Here is a 19,122-nt window from a genome sequence, read left to right as displayed (position 1 = left end):
GATGGTCGGCCGGCGGACAGGATGGCCATATGGCTGCCAACGTCGTCCCCAACGCCAACCTCAAGCGAATTCACACCACCTTGCAGAGGACATTAAATGCCTCTGAAAGCCGAGCCACCTCCATCATTCTCATAGACATGGCCTCTGAAGAACAGTATGCAATTCCTCCCCTGCTCCATTGCGTCTACCCTCCGCAGGCTGCAGAACCTTGCATTCGCACTGTGACCGGCAGCAGATGCTGGTTGCTTCCTTGCCTTGATCTCGGCAACGGTTTTCATTTCTCTCACTCCAGCCTTTGCATCTCAGACCAGGCCCAGACCTCCCCTGCTCACTCTCTGCATCGAAACTCAATCAATCCCTTTGCTGTCACCCCAACTCTTAATCCTGCTATGGCTCGCATTAGGCATCGTATGCGCAGCAGGCATGGTGGAACTCGTGGAGGCATCATCTGCACACCAGCTTCGACTAGCTCTGCCACCGTTTCCCCTGACTCCTCCTCTGATATGCTTAATCCTCTCAACTCTCCCTCTCGCCGCTACCCAAACACCAGAAGCGGAAGGGGTCGTGTTGTTCACTCAGTGAATTTCCCCCTTCCACCGTCTCCTGCTCACCATAGCACTCAGTTCCGCTTCCGCAGCTCCTTAAACTGGCCTGTTATCACTGCTACTGTGACCTTCTCCTTCTCGGAAGAGACTGAGCCGCAAGCTCCTCCGTCTGGGCACAATGACAAGCAAAGCAGAGCAACTCCAAGCAGTTGTGGTATTAGCATTCCTGGCAATCGGCATCCTGGTGAAGGCAAAGCGGCTCTGCATGGCGAAGCTGTAGCTAGCATTCCACCAGCTGAGGACGGCAGACATGGTGACACAACGGCATCGGGAAGCAGACAGCCTGACACATCTGAAAGGCAGATAGGCACAGGTGGCACTGAGGAGGCTCCTCCAGCTCAGGGTAGTGGCGTGCTAGATGCAGATGATGACTGGTACCAATTCGCATGTCGAATCGAAGAGGAACCAGCACCGGAGAATCTCCAGTCTTAACGCGTGGCATCCAATCATTCTTTTTGCCAGGTGGATGTGTTTAAGTTTGAACAGTCTTTTTCGGTTAACTGTTTTTTATTCTAGACATGCAATATCTCTCTCTGTTAGTTTGGATAAACAATGATTACCCATGTGGGTTCTTTGTGGTTTACTAGACTGGTTTCCCCTATGTTGGGGCAATAAAAAACAGACAGATTCATTTTTGTGATGATTGATGCTCAACAATTTTGAGGTCAAGCTTTTCTATAACTTTTTGTATCATATTAATAGAACAATATTACTTAGAAAAAAAAAACATGAAAGAGTAAAAGTTCAATTAACTTGTACATAAATAAATAAATAAAATTAACATTAATCAAACGTACAATTTCAATGTATTACCATGTAAGTTTCATCCTTGAGTTTCATTTTGTCTTGAAGCTTGATAATAACATTGCAAATTGTGTGTCCAAATGAAATATCACAAATCTCCAAAATGGTGATGTTGTGAATTCTTGAAATCTCGTAACCAGTTTACTAATAGCTTGATAATTATAATGTTCACTATCATATCCAATGCTTGGTAAATTGAAACCACAATGAATACTCCATTAGGGATTACTCCATTTTAGATATGAGTTTTGCAATGTCTTCACAAGTAACTTGCATTATTTGGTATTGGATAGTCTGGATCCCATTCCAAATGAAATGTTAAGACTAGGATCAAGTTCAACATTCTTAAGATGATGCTTTCTCAACCTCTCGAACTTAATTTTTTTAATAAAGTTTTTTGCATCCTTCTTTGACATCTTTAATGAAATAAAAAATATATGTATAAGTAGTAAAATAAAAATACTATACATATGAATAAAAATGAATTTATAAATAATCATACATTTTTGAATGCAATATAAAAATATTTTAGTGTTGATGTATAACTTGAATCTAGGTAGTTGTGTACAACATCATCCCAACTCTATTCACTCAACAACTTAACCAGATGTTTTTATATTTTCATATAAACCTTATGATTGAATAAATAAAGTAAAAAAAATTAATATAGTGATATGTATAACAAATACTACCAACAATGATATGTTATATCCAAAAGAAAATTATAATAAAAAAATAAGTAAAAATAATTCAACAAACTAACTTTTGAAATTCTTTGCACATTTCGTCCAATGATAATTCACCTAGCTTCACACGTGATAATATTGATTTGACAAGCTTGTCATCCTTCACTCCTTGCATTGTTCTCCAAGGTGTGATAGTCTTATCATCTAGAAGGTGATTGATTTCAAGACTTGTCTTACTCCTAATAAATATTAATGGTTTAGACATTTTAACCTTTTGGTTTTTTATCATTATGTTCTCCCACATATCGAAAATCACATTAATCAATTCCCATATCTATCCAATTATAAATTCTGACTAGAAAATGTTATCCATACCTATGAATATATCTAAATTTACTTTCCACCTTTTGAATTGATTTTTTCCTCAATTTGATAATCTATTTGCATAAAAATTTCCTTCTTAAAGTTTAGACTAACCTTTCTCTTAACCCCACCAGATTTTTCTTCAAAGTCACTATGAATAAATATGACCCTTTGAATGAAGGTCATAGATATCCTATACTCGTTATTTGTATTATGATCACATGCTAATAAATTTTCTTTTGTATCTATTAAACCAGTATAAATGATACATTTTATTGTTTCAAAAATCTAGTTTTTTTTTTCTGAAGCAAGAGACGATCCTTCTATTTCATTAAGCCAAAAATAATGTTATAAAATTTACAAGAAAACTTTCCTCTTCATGGACTTAGGAAAAACCAGGGGCATTCTGCGATCGACATAACCCTCACCCCTACAATATTCATTACCAAACTCTCAAATAACACGATAAGTTGGACTATATGATTCTCCAACCAAATGGAAAACTCTGCTAACTCCCAAACGTCACTGCCCTGAAAAGCTACAACAGTCACCACCGTCCTTCCTTCTCTTACCAACCAACGGATGAGGGAAAAAACACCCTAATAAGACTCGTGGAGAAAAAGACATGGCCCCACAAAATAGCACAGTCATTTCTAACCGTCGATTCGGTCGGCGAAATCCAACGGCCAGGAGCAATATCGCATTGCCAAGATGACCGATCATTAGTGCGCGATGGAGGGTGATATTCCTTACCCCTTGCCATGTGTTGGAAGCCTAATGGAATCACTTCCAAATCTCCAATACCATTTACTGCTCAGGAGCCATGCGATCACCTGGAAACTGCTTTGTGCACGGTTTTCTGTTCTGAAAGTGGATTGGAGGTAAATTTCAACTGCTAGAAAAATCCAACCTCCCTTCCCACGCAATATGACTTCGAAACTTGCACTGGAGACTATGGCCGACTGAAAATTGACCCCTGTATTACAATCCAAAAAAATGTGGAGACTGGTCAACTTACACTGGGGTGTTTTGTGGCCAATCTTTGCTTAACCTTCGCCAAGGTACATACAAGAATACTGTGATCGATCTCATTGAGATAACTTCATTCTGTGCCTATCACCCTGGCCCGGTATCTAAAAGTTTCTCTGTCCTCTACCACTTTCTCATTGCAGAGAGCTTTTAATCTGCTCTGAGGCATCTCCTGCCACTTCATCTCAATCCTGCATTCTGAATTAGTCACTCCTTGGCTGGCCAGTACATTCGCTAGTTTATTGGCTTTTCGTTGTACATGGTTGAAACTAGCAGTTCGAAGACTTTGGAGATATTTTTGAATTCTTTGGTAAACTTGGATTAGTCTCTAGTGTTTCGATACTTTCTCCGGCGTTGTTCCATAACTGATTCTCTTTACAGAGTTTATGGTGATCTCTGAGTATGCTTCTATAATGACATTTGAGAAATTTTCCAGTTTCAGGAGCTCTAGACATTGTTCCAATGCCATTAATTTAGCCATATTGTTGGTGGCTTTTCCTAAATGGCATTGGAAGATAAAGATGATGTTTCCTTCATCATCTCTTAACACCCCTCCATAACCAGCTATTCTAGGGTTTCATTTTGAAGCACCATCAATATTGCATTTTAGACAACCTTTGGTGGAGGATGCCATAACTCCTTTTCTGTTTCCATTGCTATTTCCTTCCTGTTTAGTCCTTGGGGAATGATCTCTTGCATTTCCAGTTGCCAGAGAGTTCTCAACTCAATCTCTGTGGGGTGATTCTTGGGGTGATTGCGAACAATGGTGCTAACTACCTCCTTAATCTGTTTCAAGATTAGATCCAACAGGCGAAGAGGGATAGTTTTTTCATCCTTGAAAATTATTTTGTTCATTTCTTTCCAAACATTCCAGATAATGAAGCTTGGTGTAAAGGCCTAGGCCAAATTAATGAGCTCATTCTCCGTAAAGTTTCTTCTCCACTTGTTTAGGGTATTAATGATGCTTCCTTTATCCCTGTCTGTTTGTTGAAAAATGGTTGCAAGAGAATCCCACAACCAAGTGGTGTAAGTGTAGCTGTTGAGAATATGCTCCATTGTCTCCTCTTGAGCTTCACATAGCTGACATCTAGAAGGCCCCATAACACCCCTTTTCCTAATATTTTCCCAAGTCAAGATTTTCTTGTGATGTACCAACCACATGAAAAGCTTGATCTTCATCCATCCTTGATGATGCCAAAGTTGTTGCTAGGACTTGTCTGGAACACAGGAATCTATCTCCAGGATAATTCTTTTTGCTTCCTTAAGATTAAAGGTGCCTTCTTTATTGAGGCCCCATCTTAACTGATCCTGCCCTTCTAATACCAAGATATTCCTTTTATTTAACATGCTCATGAGTGCCTCTGCTTTTATTTTTATGGGGTTGTCATCTTTGGAATATATGCTTCTCTAGCTTCTCCACTTTCCCGAGTAATGAGGAAGATCCCAAAAATCCTTTACTTTCTTTAATCCTTGGGAGTCTGTTTCCTGCTTGAGGCTCATAAAGTCCTCTCTTAACATCTTTAGTTCCTTTTCCCATTTGTCTTCCTAGAAGAGAGCTAGATCTCCTGCTCTGATTTCCCATAAACTGTTTTTTTGTACTAGGCTTCTATTTTTCGAGGCTTTATTCTAGATGTAAGAGCCCTTTATGATTCCAGACATTCTTATAAGATCACTTGTTTTCCAGGAGCTTGCATATTTTTCTTTTCAGGTCTTAGCCCATTGAGCTCCTGGCTCTTTAACCCATTGCCACCAAAGCTTGGCTCTTAAAGCTTTACTAAGAATCTCATGATCATCTAAGCCTAGACCCCCATGGCTCTTGGGTTTACAGATTTTATCCCAAGAAACAAGGGCCCATTTCTTCCTTGTTTCCTCCTTGCCCCAAAGGAAGTCTCTTTGGATATTCCTAAATTGCTGTAAGACACCTTTGGGAGCTGGGAGGGCTAATAATATGAAAACAGGAATTAATTGAAGAATAGCCTTTGTCAAAACCAACCTACCAGCTAGGTTCAACGATCCGATGGTCCATTTTTTGACTTTGTCCTGCATATTATTGATCAACGGTTCCCAGATACTCTTGTGCATTGGTCTGGCCATGAGGGGAATTCCCAAATACTTTAAAGGGAGGGAATCTCTTTGAAAACCAAGAATTCTCGAGATATTTCTCTGAATTGCAATGTTGGTATTTAAGAAGAATATCTTTGATTTAGAGAGATTAACTGCCATACCTGTAGCCATGGCAAATTCATTCAGGATTTTTTTGTAAGCTGAAGCTTCTTTGATTGTGGGAATTCCTTATAGCATGGTATCATCTACAAATTGTTGGTGATTCAATGCCTAACTGTTCTCCGTTAATTGAAGCGCCTTAATCTTGCCCATGACCTTGGCCTATTTTATGGACCTACCCAGTCCTTCCATCATAAGGATAAAGAGAAAGGGGGAGAGTGGGTCTTCCTACTTGAGGCCTCTATAAGGAGTAAAGATATTTGAGGGCGATCCATTCACCAAAATCGAAAATCTGGAAGAATTTACCAGAACCATAACCCATCTGACCTAGTTGTGGTCGAACCCAAAAGTAGTAAGGACCTTCTTGATATAAATCCAATTCACCTTGTCATATGCTTTGGCAATATCCAATTGCATGATCATTCCAGCCTGCCTCTTGCTGGTTAGCGTGTGAACCACTTCGTGGGCTTCAATAATGTTATTTAGAATTTGTCTGCCTTCCACATAACCATATTGTTCCCCTGAAATTAAAGAAGGAAGTAGAGGTTTGAGTCTGCTAGCTAATACTTTGGATATTATTTTGTATACCACATTACATAAAGCAATGGGTCTGTACTTATCAACAGTCAGGGCTAAATCCTGTTTGGGGATCAGGGAAATGAAGGAGGTGTTGAGGGCTTTTAGAATAGTCTTGTTTCTTTTGGAATCCTCCACAATATTCAGAATATCCTATTTGACAATATTCCAGCAATCCTTAAAAAAATCTACATTGAAACCATCAGGTCCTAGAGCTTTGCCATTCTGCATATCTTTGAGAACCTCACTAACTTCCTCTTCAGTTACTAGTCTATTAAGGTTAAAATTGTCCTCTCTAGACACTAGCTTAGGGATATGTCTTGTAATTTCCTTGATGCATTGCTCTCTGTATGAATTTTTTTCCTTAGAGATGCCTCTGAAATGCTGGACCGACATAGCTTTGATATTCTTATGAGAGATCTAAAGCTCCCCATCCTCATTCAATATCAAAGAGATTATATTGTGAGCTCTATTAGCCATGGTGGATCTATGGAACAGTCTAGTATTACATTCACCTTCTTTGAGCCATTGAACTTCGGACTTTTGTCTCCAAAATATTTCCTCTTGTTTGCATAATTTCTCCCATTCTTGATGGTGTTTGTTAGCTTGATCACTTTTGACTTTATCAAAACCATCTATGATCAATGATTGGTTGAGTTCCTGTAGTTTGGTTTCCACTTATTTTTTGTCCACAAAAATGTTACCAAAATCATTCTTGTTCCATTCTTTGAGTTTGAGTTTAATGTGCTTTAGTCTTTTATGTAGTAGGAACATATTTGTGCCCTGTATCTGCAAATCTTCGGACCACCATTTTTCAATGTTGCTGATGAAATGTGGGTGGGAGAGCCATATATTCTCAAATCTGAAGGGTCTATTCCTGGGGGAATCGATCCCCTTGATTTCTAATTGAATCGTCCAGTGATCAGAGCGTCCAAAGGGGAGAAATCTAGCTATTATTTCTCTATCTATAAGCATAAGCTCTTCTGAGATCATAAATCTACCTAACTTGGAGGCGACTTGTGCCTCACCTCCTCTTTTGTTGTTACAAGTAAAAAGGCCATTGTGCGTTTCTGAGTCAACCAATTTCATATTGTCTGTGAAGGTTTGGAACACTAAGGAATCTTTACTTAGCATTCTGGTACCTCCTTTTTTTTCCAAAAGAGATTTAATCATGTTAAAATCCCCTCCCATGGCCAAAGGTATTCCTTCATGTATGCTCCAAAGATCCACAAGGGAGTCTAGAAATCTAAGTTTATCATATATTCTTTGAGGACCATAAACATTTGTGACAAGGAAGGTATTTAAAACCCCTACTGGTTGAATAATTACTGATAAATAATTTCTTGATGCCTCCACATCTATTATGCTTACTTTTTGGGGGTTCCAAAGAGTGAGAATGCCCTCCGCTGTGTTCTCTGCTTTAACTTCTAGAAACTCAAATCTATTAAGCCATTTGCTATGGATTTTTTTTAATTTCTGAATGGATCATTTTGTTTCCTGGATGAAGATTATATCTGACATTGCTAATTTCATTATGTTACTAAGCATTCTTTTTTTTCTTTTACTACCTAGACCTCTGATATTCCAAGATATGAACTTCATAATTAAAGATTTGTAATGGAGTAACTAGTTAGGTCTTTCATCTTACCTAAATCTATCATTAGCTTTCCACACTCCATCAAGAGCTCATTCTGCTTCTTCCTACCCCTCTTCTTTCCTAGATTTCTAGTAGCTAATCATAGAGTTGATTTCATAGTTTTCACACCTCTATGCTCCTGCTTGTTAATGTTTTTTTTCCTTTATCTAACCACTTTCCTGAGTTTTCCATAAAAACAACTGCTGTATTCTGTTGCATTCTTCTTGAGGTAATGAATCTATTCCTCATGTGGTTCCTTGCATCAAGAATCCTTCTAGATCTAGATGTTCCTTATCGAGAATTTCCTATAGTTCACGATCTTCCAGATCTATTTCACTCTAGGTTATTTCCTGATCCATCTCCAATTTTGTTTCACTCGTCATAGTCTCTTTCTGATAACCAATATCTTGTGTTTGGTTGTTGTCTTCTTCTTTCTCTTTTTCATTAGGACCTTCCTCCTAAGATTGGTTTTCTTTCGTAATTTCTTCATTCTCTTATAGCACTGGAAACTTGTTCTGACTGACCTTCTTCCCCTCGTTATGTTGTTGCTTTAGACCCTTTTCCCCCTTTTCCTCTACTTGCCACTTTATGAAATCTTTTTGTGCCCTTCATTGTATTAGGTTTACTTTTGTTGTCTGCTTTACTAAGAGGGCAGTCTCTGAACAAATTTCCATTTTCATGGCATCTATGGCATCTGAACGAGATATGCTCATAGTCCACTATCTGCACCCACTCCTCATCAAAAACTTCCAATATGACTTCATTCAGAAGAGCTCCTGACAGATCCATTTCCACAGATATCCTTGCAAAGGAGGTATATTTCCCTCTTCTTGTGGCTTTAGAAGCTCTGACAAAATGACCTAGTTTATTGCCAATGGCAGCTAGCGATTTAGTTTTCCAATAATCAAGAGGTAGAGAATAGAGCCTTACCCAGACTGGTACCGATGTGAAAGTCTCCCGCTCTGGAACAAAGTTCATCATCCAAGGCCGCATATAGAGACCGGCTGTTGCATAAAAGTAGGGTCCTCCTTCAAATACTCTATCTTTATCTTCGATGTTTGAGAACACCACTGTGAAGAATCCCTTTGACCCAAGATGTAGGTCAATGCTTCCTTTGGGTTTCCAGTGATACTTGATCCACATCTGTAAAGCTTTTTCAGTGGGCCATAATCCCATGAATTTACAGATGATAGCGTAAGTCCCCATGTGTTCCCTGTGCGCCTGCAGAGCAGGATCATTTAATATTACTCTAGGAGTGATCTCTGCTTTTGGTCTGCAAGGTCCCTTTTGTTTTTTGTCTCTTGTTCCTTGACTTTTGTCTTCTTCCTCCTTGTCCTTTGTGCTACTGTTTTCCTTGGTATTTGTCCCCTCTGTCTCCTTTTCATTATTCCTTTTCTCTTCCTCCGCAAAATCTTTGATGTTCACGAGTGGTGTCTTTCCCCTGCTGGCTACGGTGTCCTTGTAGGAGGGAGTAGCGCTCCCTCCTCTGCGGCCCTCCATTAGGATCGACCTCTGCTACTCTTTGTAACTCTAGCTAATGGCTCTTCGTTCCTTCACATCTTTGTGAAAATTTTTTCGTTTCAAAAATCTAGTTACTAAGATATTCCTCCATTAATTTTATTTTATCCTTGGCGAAATGGTTCCCTCCAATTACATAAAATTTGTGTTCAAAAAATCTTGACCTATCAAATTCCTCATTGTTGGGAATTGGAATTGGATCAACAAGAATCACATAATCAACCACATCTGAATATGGATTATACCTAACCATTATTTTCAAGTTATGAATATGCAGGTGGTGTTTCTTTCTAATTTGATTTTTAGATTATCTTTCATTTGGATTATAGAATTGGATAACATTAAGTTGAAATGCACATCCACCATCAATTAAGTTTTTCTTCATCAATTGATTTCAAATGGAATTTTGTTTTATTTTAATAGTTCCATCCTCTAAATCATCAACTAGCATTATGATTTCACCGCTTCCTTTTGAGATTTCATTATTATCTTCACTATTGCCCATGATTTTTTCTGAATGAAAAACTTTTTATTTCTTCCTTTGTTCGATCATCATATTTTCTTCTAGATAAGCAATCTCCTCATCCTCAATTGGAAGAGAGATATTCGTGGGTATTTTTGGTTTTGGTCTTTTATGGTTTTTCTTCTTTTCAACAACAGTTCAAATCTCATTCTTTGTAATAGGAACATATTATTTAGCTTCAATTTCTACATCTTCAAAAGTAACTTGCCTAGCTTTACTAGATTAATCAGGTAGATGCATTCTTTTTTGATCCCATGTATGTACTCTAGTGGTTTCATGAACTATTGTTCTTTGCTTCCTTCTCCTATATTCTTATGTCTCTATGCGGATACAACTAATCACATTCTTAATATCTCTCTCTACATAGTAAATTCCCCACAACATAATTGAAATATTCTCAGCAAGATCCTATCAAACAAAATATAATATGTCAATAATAAATAAGTAAATAAAAAACTATAATAATAGTTACAATAATTAAAAACACATTAATATAAATAAGTAAAGTTATAGTGTTATTTGTAATGTATTTTACGATTTCTTCACACATCTTTGTAGAATATTCATCCATGTCATACTTGATCATTAAGAAATGATATCTAACCTTCTCACGTGACTTGGGCAGTTTTGTAAGAACATAAACAATATTTGTATTCGACACCAAACATATGTCTCATACTTTTCCCATCACCTCATAACTTCCACCATTATAAAACATACCACCATATAGATATATTTGCATACCTTCATTAGTTTCCCTATCTTTAACATGTCATGTAAATTTTGTTTTATTTATTTCTCATGTTGTATTCCATTTTGAAATAATCTTCAATTCATTTGAGGGGCCACTTGCTTGACTTTTCCCATGTGTCTCTATTCGGTTCGAATCAATATTATTCATAGAGGGTCCAACTACAAATTTAAATGATGTAATTGTTGACCTTCTTCTAGAAACATTCATAAAGGCCTTCTTTGATGTTATTTTCTTATATATATATGTATATATATATATATATATATATATATATATATATATATATATATATATATATATATATATATATATATCAAAGTTAATTATAAAAAAACACATCTTAATTAAACAAAAAAAAATATAATTAAATATATTTATTATAATTTAAGTAAAAATAAAATAAATAAACTTCAAATGTAAAAAAATAAAGTAAATAACAATAACACATATAACAATTAAAACTTAATTTGAAAATGTTGAATGCTTTTTTAAAATAATAAAAATTAAAAAAAAAATTATGTCAGGCAGGCGAGCTCGTAGCTTGGCAATCCTTGCCTCGCTGAGGGATCGATTTCAGAAATCGGCCCCCTCCTACCAGGGGATCGACTGTCCTTGGGTGGCTTAGCTAGGGAATCTCCCCGCCAAACTAGGTGAGGGAGGCAATTCCCATAATCACCCACCTTGCCCAGCGGGGAGCCGACAAGCCTTGCACATGACTAGATAGGTCATATGTCGGCCTGATTCAGGCGTGCCCACACACAAAAAATATATTTTGAAAAAAATATATATACTTTTTTTAATAAACGTGTGTGTATCCCAGAGGAACCCAATAGCCTTTCTAACATGTAACTACTTGTAAACCTCCAGGGGTTTACGACCTATCCTCTTTGTCATAAATTTCTCACCTTAGGGGGATTTGAACCTAGGTCTACCTTGTTTCAGTGATTTCCTAAATTTCAAGTTATGAATGTAGTTGCCCCTGAAGACAAATAAAAAAAAAAAAATATGATTTTTAAAAAAAAAAAAATTGACCACTTATTTTTCCATTTCGAAACCCTAAAAATATGATTTTTCATATTTGTTCTCCTAAAAATCCTACATAATATAAGTTTTTTTTTTTTTTTTTTTTGTACTTTTCTATCAAAATCTAAACAATTTGATTTTTTTACGTGGGTTTTCCCCCAAGATATGATTGAAAAAACATTCTTGGAAAAAAAACAGTAAAGAAAATTAGTTTTTCAGCATAAAATCAATAAACAACCTATTTTTTGCCAAATTCCTCTTTAAATGGTCAAAATAGAATGAAGACTAACCTCTGAAATGTGAAAATCTCCTGTTGAATGTCTTATCAATGATAATGTAGCTTCTTTTCAAAATCACTCTAATTTTTTTAACGAAACCTCCAAAAGACTTGATGTGATGTAAGGAATAGAAACAATGAAAGTTATTATATAGCAAAGATTATGGGATTACTTTATCGATTCTTGAATGTGGGATTAAAATTAGAATTAAGAAAATTTAATACATATTTAATATTATACGGTTAAACTAACTTTTGTTAAATGTGGGATAAAAATTCAAATATAAATTATAAAAATTAATTTAATTACCTAGTTAATGTTAAATAATTTAAATAAAAGATTTATTTTAATTTCTAAGGAATGCATTCAAGGAAAATTTTTGTGGAAATTTTGAATAGAAAGTAGGGTAAAATTTTCTAGACAAAATTTTAGTAGAATGTTTTCAAATAAATTTTATAGGGAATTTTTGGAGGGAAATATTTAAAATAAAAGTTTTGGAGGGAAAAATTTCAGCAAAAAATTTTGGGGCGACACTTTCGAGGGGAAATTTCATTCTCTAAGTTATAAATTGTCATTGGGAGAGAGTTCATTTGTATTATTCAAAATATCTTGTTTGAAAGTCATGGATTTTTCTTCTAGTGAAGCTTTTCTTTCTGGAGCATCGACATCTTCCCCACATAACAACTTTATTCACATTGATGAATATAACAAGAATTCTTTCACTATGAATAGAAAGTCAAATTTTCCACTTAGTCCTAATCCTAAGGATTGTGAGAGCAGCTCTAATGAATGGAAGGACGAACAATTTCTTGTAAATAGAGAGTCAAAATTTCCACTTAGTCGTAATCCTAAAGACTATGAGAGAAAAACTAACGAAGGGAAGGATGAAGACTTTCTTGTAAATTGAGAGTCAAATTTTCCACTTAGACCAAATCCTAAGGAATATGAGAGCAACACTAACAAAAGGCGGGATGAATAATTTCGAGTAAAGAGAGAGTAAAATTTTCCACTTAGTCCTAATCCTAAGGGTTATGAGAGGAACACTAATAAATGGAAAGATGAAGAATTTCCAATAAATAGAAAGTCAAAATTTCCATTTAGTCCTAATAATAAGGACTATGAGAGTAGCATCAATGAACGCCAAGATGAGTAATTTCCAGTAAATAGAGAATCAAATTTTCCACTGAGTCCTAATCCTAAGGATTATGACAACACCACTGATCAAGGGGAGGATGGAGAATTTCTAGTAAATAGAGAGTCACATTTTCCACACAATCCTAATCCTAAGGATTATGAAAGCACCATTTTTTTTGCTAATGCAAGGGTCCGACCTTCTAATTCATAAATAAAGTACAAAATCTACTTCTATCCACAAAGAGTTGTGGACCAAGGAGGAGACCACAAATCAAACAGAGAACAAGCCTGAGGCAAAAGACCCTACCCCAAAAAACTCAACTTCTAGACTCTTAAAGTCAAAACAAGGATGAAGCCTGCAACGTAACCAAAACAATTAGCCTCTCACCTGTGACAAAATTCCTCCCGCCAAGAAAAGGAGCATAAAATCTTCCTGCTAACTTCTAGACAAGCCGCTTTAATCATCACCGTCGATCTTACTGACCCAATCTAATGACAGAGGACTAATTTGCCTAGTCAAGGAGCACTGTACTTACCCGCCTAGACAACCAACTTGCACGATCAATCATAGCGGTCGATCTGCCTCGCTGGATCTGACGACAGAGGTTCATATCACGCCGACCAATATCACTGAACTTTAGCGTGTGATGAGGGCGGTACTTTAGCTGACCCCACCGCCATGTGTCGCCTACTGTATGGAATTGCTTCCAAAACAGAAATACCATTTCCTGCTTGCGAGGCCACGATCGCTAGAAAACTGCCCCCTACATGGTATATCGTGCATGGGCGGAAAACCCATGGTAATGCGGCCGCTGATAGTGTCCGGGTTCCATCCTTCTGAAATGTCTCCTCCTCCAGAACTGAGGCAAGAAGAAATGCCCGCTGACCTGCCCATCTTCGAAGAACCAGAGCCACCCAACTAGCTCCCACCGGGAGTCGCTGAATTAATCGGACTCCGACTCCATGGCTCTACTCCGAAACACAAACCTGTCTTCATCTGCCTGGTCATTACAAATAATTTTTAACCTACTCTGAGGCAACTCTTGCCAGCTCATTGCCATCCTGTTCTCTGTGCTGATCACACCTTGATTAGCCAGAAGATCCGCCAATTTATTGGCCGATCTACGAACATGTTTGAAGCTAACTGTACGAAGGCTCTAGAGATGTTGTTGAATCCATTGAAAGCCCTGAATCAACCTCCAGTTCCTTGAGACTTTTTCCGGCTTTGATCCCCAGCTGATTCTCTTCACCGATTTGATGATTAACTCAGAATTGGCTTCAACTATCACATTTTTTCAGTTCTCCTGTTCCAGGAGATCTAAACATTGCTCCAAAGCCATCAATTCCACCATTTTATTGGCGGCTTTCCCTAAATGAGAGTAGAAGATAAAAAGGACTCTTCCATTCTCATCCCTTAACGCTCCTCCATAACCTACAGTACCTGGGTTGCCTTTAGAAGCCCCATCAATGTTGAATTTCAAAAATCCCTTAGGGGGAGGATGCCAGAAATCTTGCTCAGAATCTAGGGAGAATACAGCCCTATCCAGTCCCTGAGGAATAAGTCCCTGCAACCCCAACTCACTGAGAATTCTCAAATCAGCCACTGAAGGTGGGTTCTTAGGGAGAGTTCGCACAATAGTGTCGACCGTTTCCTTGAGTTGATTTAAGATCTGCTCTAAAAGGCATTGGAAAGGCTTCTTTTCATTCTTGAAGATTCTATTGTTTCGTTCTTTCTAGACATTCCAAATAATGAAGCTTGGAATGATGGCCCATGTTGAGCTAAGAATTTCATTATCTGAAATGTTTCTTCTCCATTTGTTTAGGGTATTGATGATACTCCCTTTGTCCCTATCAGTCTGTTGGAAAATGGTGGCAAAAGAATCCCACAAACTGGAGGTGAAAATGCAGTTGTTGAGAAGGTGCTCCATAGTTTCCTCTTGGGCTTCATAGAGCTGACATTTGGAAGGCCCCATGATACCCCTCTTCCTAATATTTTCCCAAGTCAGAATTTTCCTATGTTGAACCAGCCACATGAAGAGTTTAATTCTCATCTAGCCTTGATGTCTCTATAGGCCTTGTAAATCTTATCCGGAGCTTGAGAGTTAAGGTCAAGGAGAATGAGTTTAGCTTCCTTGAGATTAAAGGCTCCCTCATTATTGTTGCCCCATCTTAGTTGGTCTCATCCCTAAAATCAAAGTTCCACCAGGTTCTCCATTTTCCCATACTGCTGGTTTGATCCCAAAAGTATTTTACTTTAGCTAACCCTTTGGTATCTGTCTCTTCCTTGAGATCCCTCAAATCTCCTTTTAACATTATAGGTTCTTGTTGCCATCTGTCCTCCCAGAATAGGGCTAGGTTTCCATCTCTGATTTCCCAAAAACTATTTCCTTGTATTAAGCCTTGGTTATCCCATGCCTTATTCCAAATGTGTGATCCCTTTCTATGTCTGACATTCTTATTAGATCATTGTTTTGCCAATTTCTGGCATATTTTTCTTTCCAAATTCTAGGCCACTAGGACTCTAGGTCTTTTACCCATTTTCACCATAATTTAGCTTCTAAAACCTTGCTTAGAATCTCAGTATCATCTAAACCAAGCCCTCCATAGTTTTTAGGTTTGCTGATTTTTTCCCATGCTACCAAGGCCCATTTCTTTTTTTCTTCCCCCTTGCCCCAAAGAAAGTCTCTTTGTATGGTTCTGAATTGATGTAGGACTCCTAATGGTGCCGAGAGAGCTGATAGCATAAAGACTGGGATTGATTGTAGTACAACCTTGGTTAGCACCAACCTACCAGCCAGATTTAATGACCTAATAGTCCATTTCCTGATTTTGTCTTGCAATTTGTTAATCATTGGTTCCCAGATGCTCTTGTGTAAAGGTTTGGCTGTAAGAGGAACTCCCAAATATTTGGAGGGGAGGATCTCCCTTTGAAATACCAAAATTCTGGAAATATTTCTCTGAATAGCAATGTGAGTATTAAAGAAAAAAATCTTAGATTTGGAGAGATTAACTTCCATACCTGAAGCCATGGCAAAATCTCTCAGGATTTGCTTATAAGCTAGAGCTTCTTTGATCGTGGGGATACCTTGCAGCATGGTATCATCAACAAATTGTTGATGAGTTAAGGTCTGACCACCTTTAGAAAGTTGGATACCTTTGACTTTCCCAACTATTTTAGCATGCTTGATAGATTGACCGAGCCCTTCCATCATGAGTATGGAGAGAAAGGGAGAGAGTGGATCTCCTTGCCTAAGGCCTCTTGAAGGAATAAACGTTTCCGAGGGAGATCCATTAACAAGAATTGAAAAACTGGGAGAAGTTACTAGGGCCATTGCCCATCAGATCCAGTTACGATCAAACCCAAAAGCAATGAGACCTTTTTTGATATAGGTCCAGTTCAACTTATCATAAGATTTGGCTATATCTAATTGCATGATCACTCCAGCTTTCCTATTGATTGTCAGCGAGTGCACCACCTCATGAGCTTAAATGATGTTGTCGAGGATTTTCCTACCTTCCACATATTCAGATTGTTCAACTGACACCATGGTAGGAAGAAGATGTTTGAGTCTATTTGCCACAACTTTGGATATTATCTTGTAGACAACATTGCACAAGGCAATGGGTCTAAACCTATTAGGAGTTTGGGCCAATTCCTGTTTAGGGATCAAGGAGATAAAGATAGTATTAAGCACCTTCAATATAGTTTTGTCCCTCCTGGAGTCTTCCACAACATTCAGGATGTCCTATTTTATTATATTCTAGCAAGCTTTAAAGAAATCTACATTGAATCCATTCGAGCCTGGGGCCTTACCATTTTGCATTTCTTTTAGGACCTCACTCACCTCCTCTTCCGTCACTAGTCTGTCAAGGTTGAAGTTGTTCTCTCTAGAAACTAGCTTGGGTATATGTCTTGATATACACCTGATGGATTGCTCTCTGTCTGAACAGGTTTCCTGTGCAATACCATGAAAGTGCTGAACCAGCACTGCTTCTATTTCTTCATGAGAATTGAGAAGGTTACCTCCCTCATCCTTGATTGAAGAAATCCTGTTGTGAGCTCTGTTCGCCATAGTGGATCTATGGAAAAATCTAGTGTTACGTTCTCCTTCTTTTAGCCATTGCACCCTGGATTTTTTCCTCCAAAAAGTCTCCTCTTGTTTACATAAGTTCTCCCATTCTTGATGATATTTGGTTGCCTGATCACTTCTATCTTTATCAAAACCCTCCATGATAAGGGTTTGGTTGAGCTCCTGCATTTTTCCTTCAACATATTTTTTTGCTACAAAAATATTTCCATATTCCTTCTTGTTCCATTTCTTGAGCCTGAGTTTGATATGTTTTAGCCTTTTTTGAAGAAGGAACATCCTTTTGTCCTAAATATTCAAATTTTCTGCCCACAAAATAGCTATGTTGTTGCTGAAATCTGGGTGGGAGAGCCAGACGTTTTCAAATATGAAAGATCTATTCCTGGAGGCACCAATGCTCTAAATTTCCAATTGTACCAGCTAGTGATCAAATCCTCCAAATGGTAGAACTTTAGCAGCTATGTCCTTGTCCTTGAGCATGAGATCCTATGAGATTATGAATCTATCTAATTTGGAGGCCACCTAAGATTCTCCTCCTCTTTTATTGTTCCAAGTAAAAGTGCCATTATTCATTACTATATCCACTAGCTTCATATTGTCTATGAAGGTTTAAAAAGCGCAAGAGTCTTTATTTAGAATTCTTGTACCCCCTTTTTTCTCCGACAACAATTTGATCATATTGAAATCACCCCCCATGATCCAAGGGATTCTTGCATATCTTTCCCTGAGATCCTTCATGGAATCTAGAAGCTTGAGTTTGCCATCCATCCTTTGGGGGCCATATACATTCATGACCAAGTAAATATCCTTATCTCCCACTAGTTGCATGACCACTGAAAGATAATCCCTAGATGCCTCAACATCTATAATGTCAATTTTTTGGGGGTTCCAAAGTGTGAGAATACCTCCTGTTGTATTCTCTGCTTTGACTTCCAAAAACTAAAATCTATTGAGCCATTTGCTGTGAATCTCTTTTATTTTTTGAATGGAACACTTAGTTTCCAGGATGAAGATCACATCCAGAGCTGCTTATTTCATCCTATTACTAAGTAACCTTTGTTTCCTTTTACTGCCTAGACCCCTAATATTCCAAGAAATGAACTTCATTATTAAAGATTTGTAAAGGAGTAACTGGATAGGTCTTTCATCTTACCTGAGTCTATCATTAGCTTTCCACATTCCATCAAAAGCTCGTTCTCCTTTTTTTCGCCTCTTTTCTTTCCCGGGTTTCTAGGTGCTAATCCTAGTGTGGTTTTCATAGCTTTCACACCTTCGCCACCTTGTCTTTCATTTTCCCTTTTCTTTTCCAGTCTTATGGTATGAGTTTTCCATATGAACAACTGATGCACACTATTGAACTCCTCTATAGGTAACGAATCCACTCCCTCCCTGGTTTCTTGTTTCAAGAATCCTTCTAGATCGAGATTCTCATTCTCAAGAATCTCTTGAAATTCATGGTCTTCCATTTCCATCTCACTCTGGGTCATTTCCTGGTCCATCTCCAGTTCTGTGTCACTCATCATTTCTTCTTTCTATTTATTGAAGTTTTGTGTTTTCTGATCATTATCTCTGTTCTCCTCCTCCACCAAACTGCCTCCCTTGGCCTGATCTACTTTCGTTATCACCTCTTCCTCTTCTAGTGCTTGAAACCTATTTTGGTTGGCTAGTTGCTTTTCTGTTTGAAGTGGCTTCATTCCCCTTTTGTTCACTTTTCCTTTTTGGACTACTTTATGAAAGCTTTCAGTATCTTTCATGGTGTTGGTTTTACTCTTGTTTTATTTTTTACTGAGTGGGCAATCTCTAAATAGGTGCCCATGCTCATGGAATTTGCGACATCTGAATGGAATGTGTTCATAATCCACTGTTTTCACCCATTCTTCAT

Source organism: Pinus tabuliformis, chromosome X, assembly GCF_031772625.1.
Source record: "Pinus tabuliformis cultivar Carrire ecotype Pingquan chromosome X, CPIR1, whole genome shotgun sequence".
Classification (NCBI taxonomy): domain Eukaryota; kingdom Viridiplantae; phylum Streptophyta; class Pinopsida; order Pinales; family Pinaceae; genus Pinus; species Pinus tabuliformis.
Note: the sequence above shows the minus strand (reverse complement) of the source record.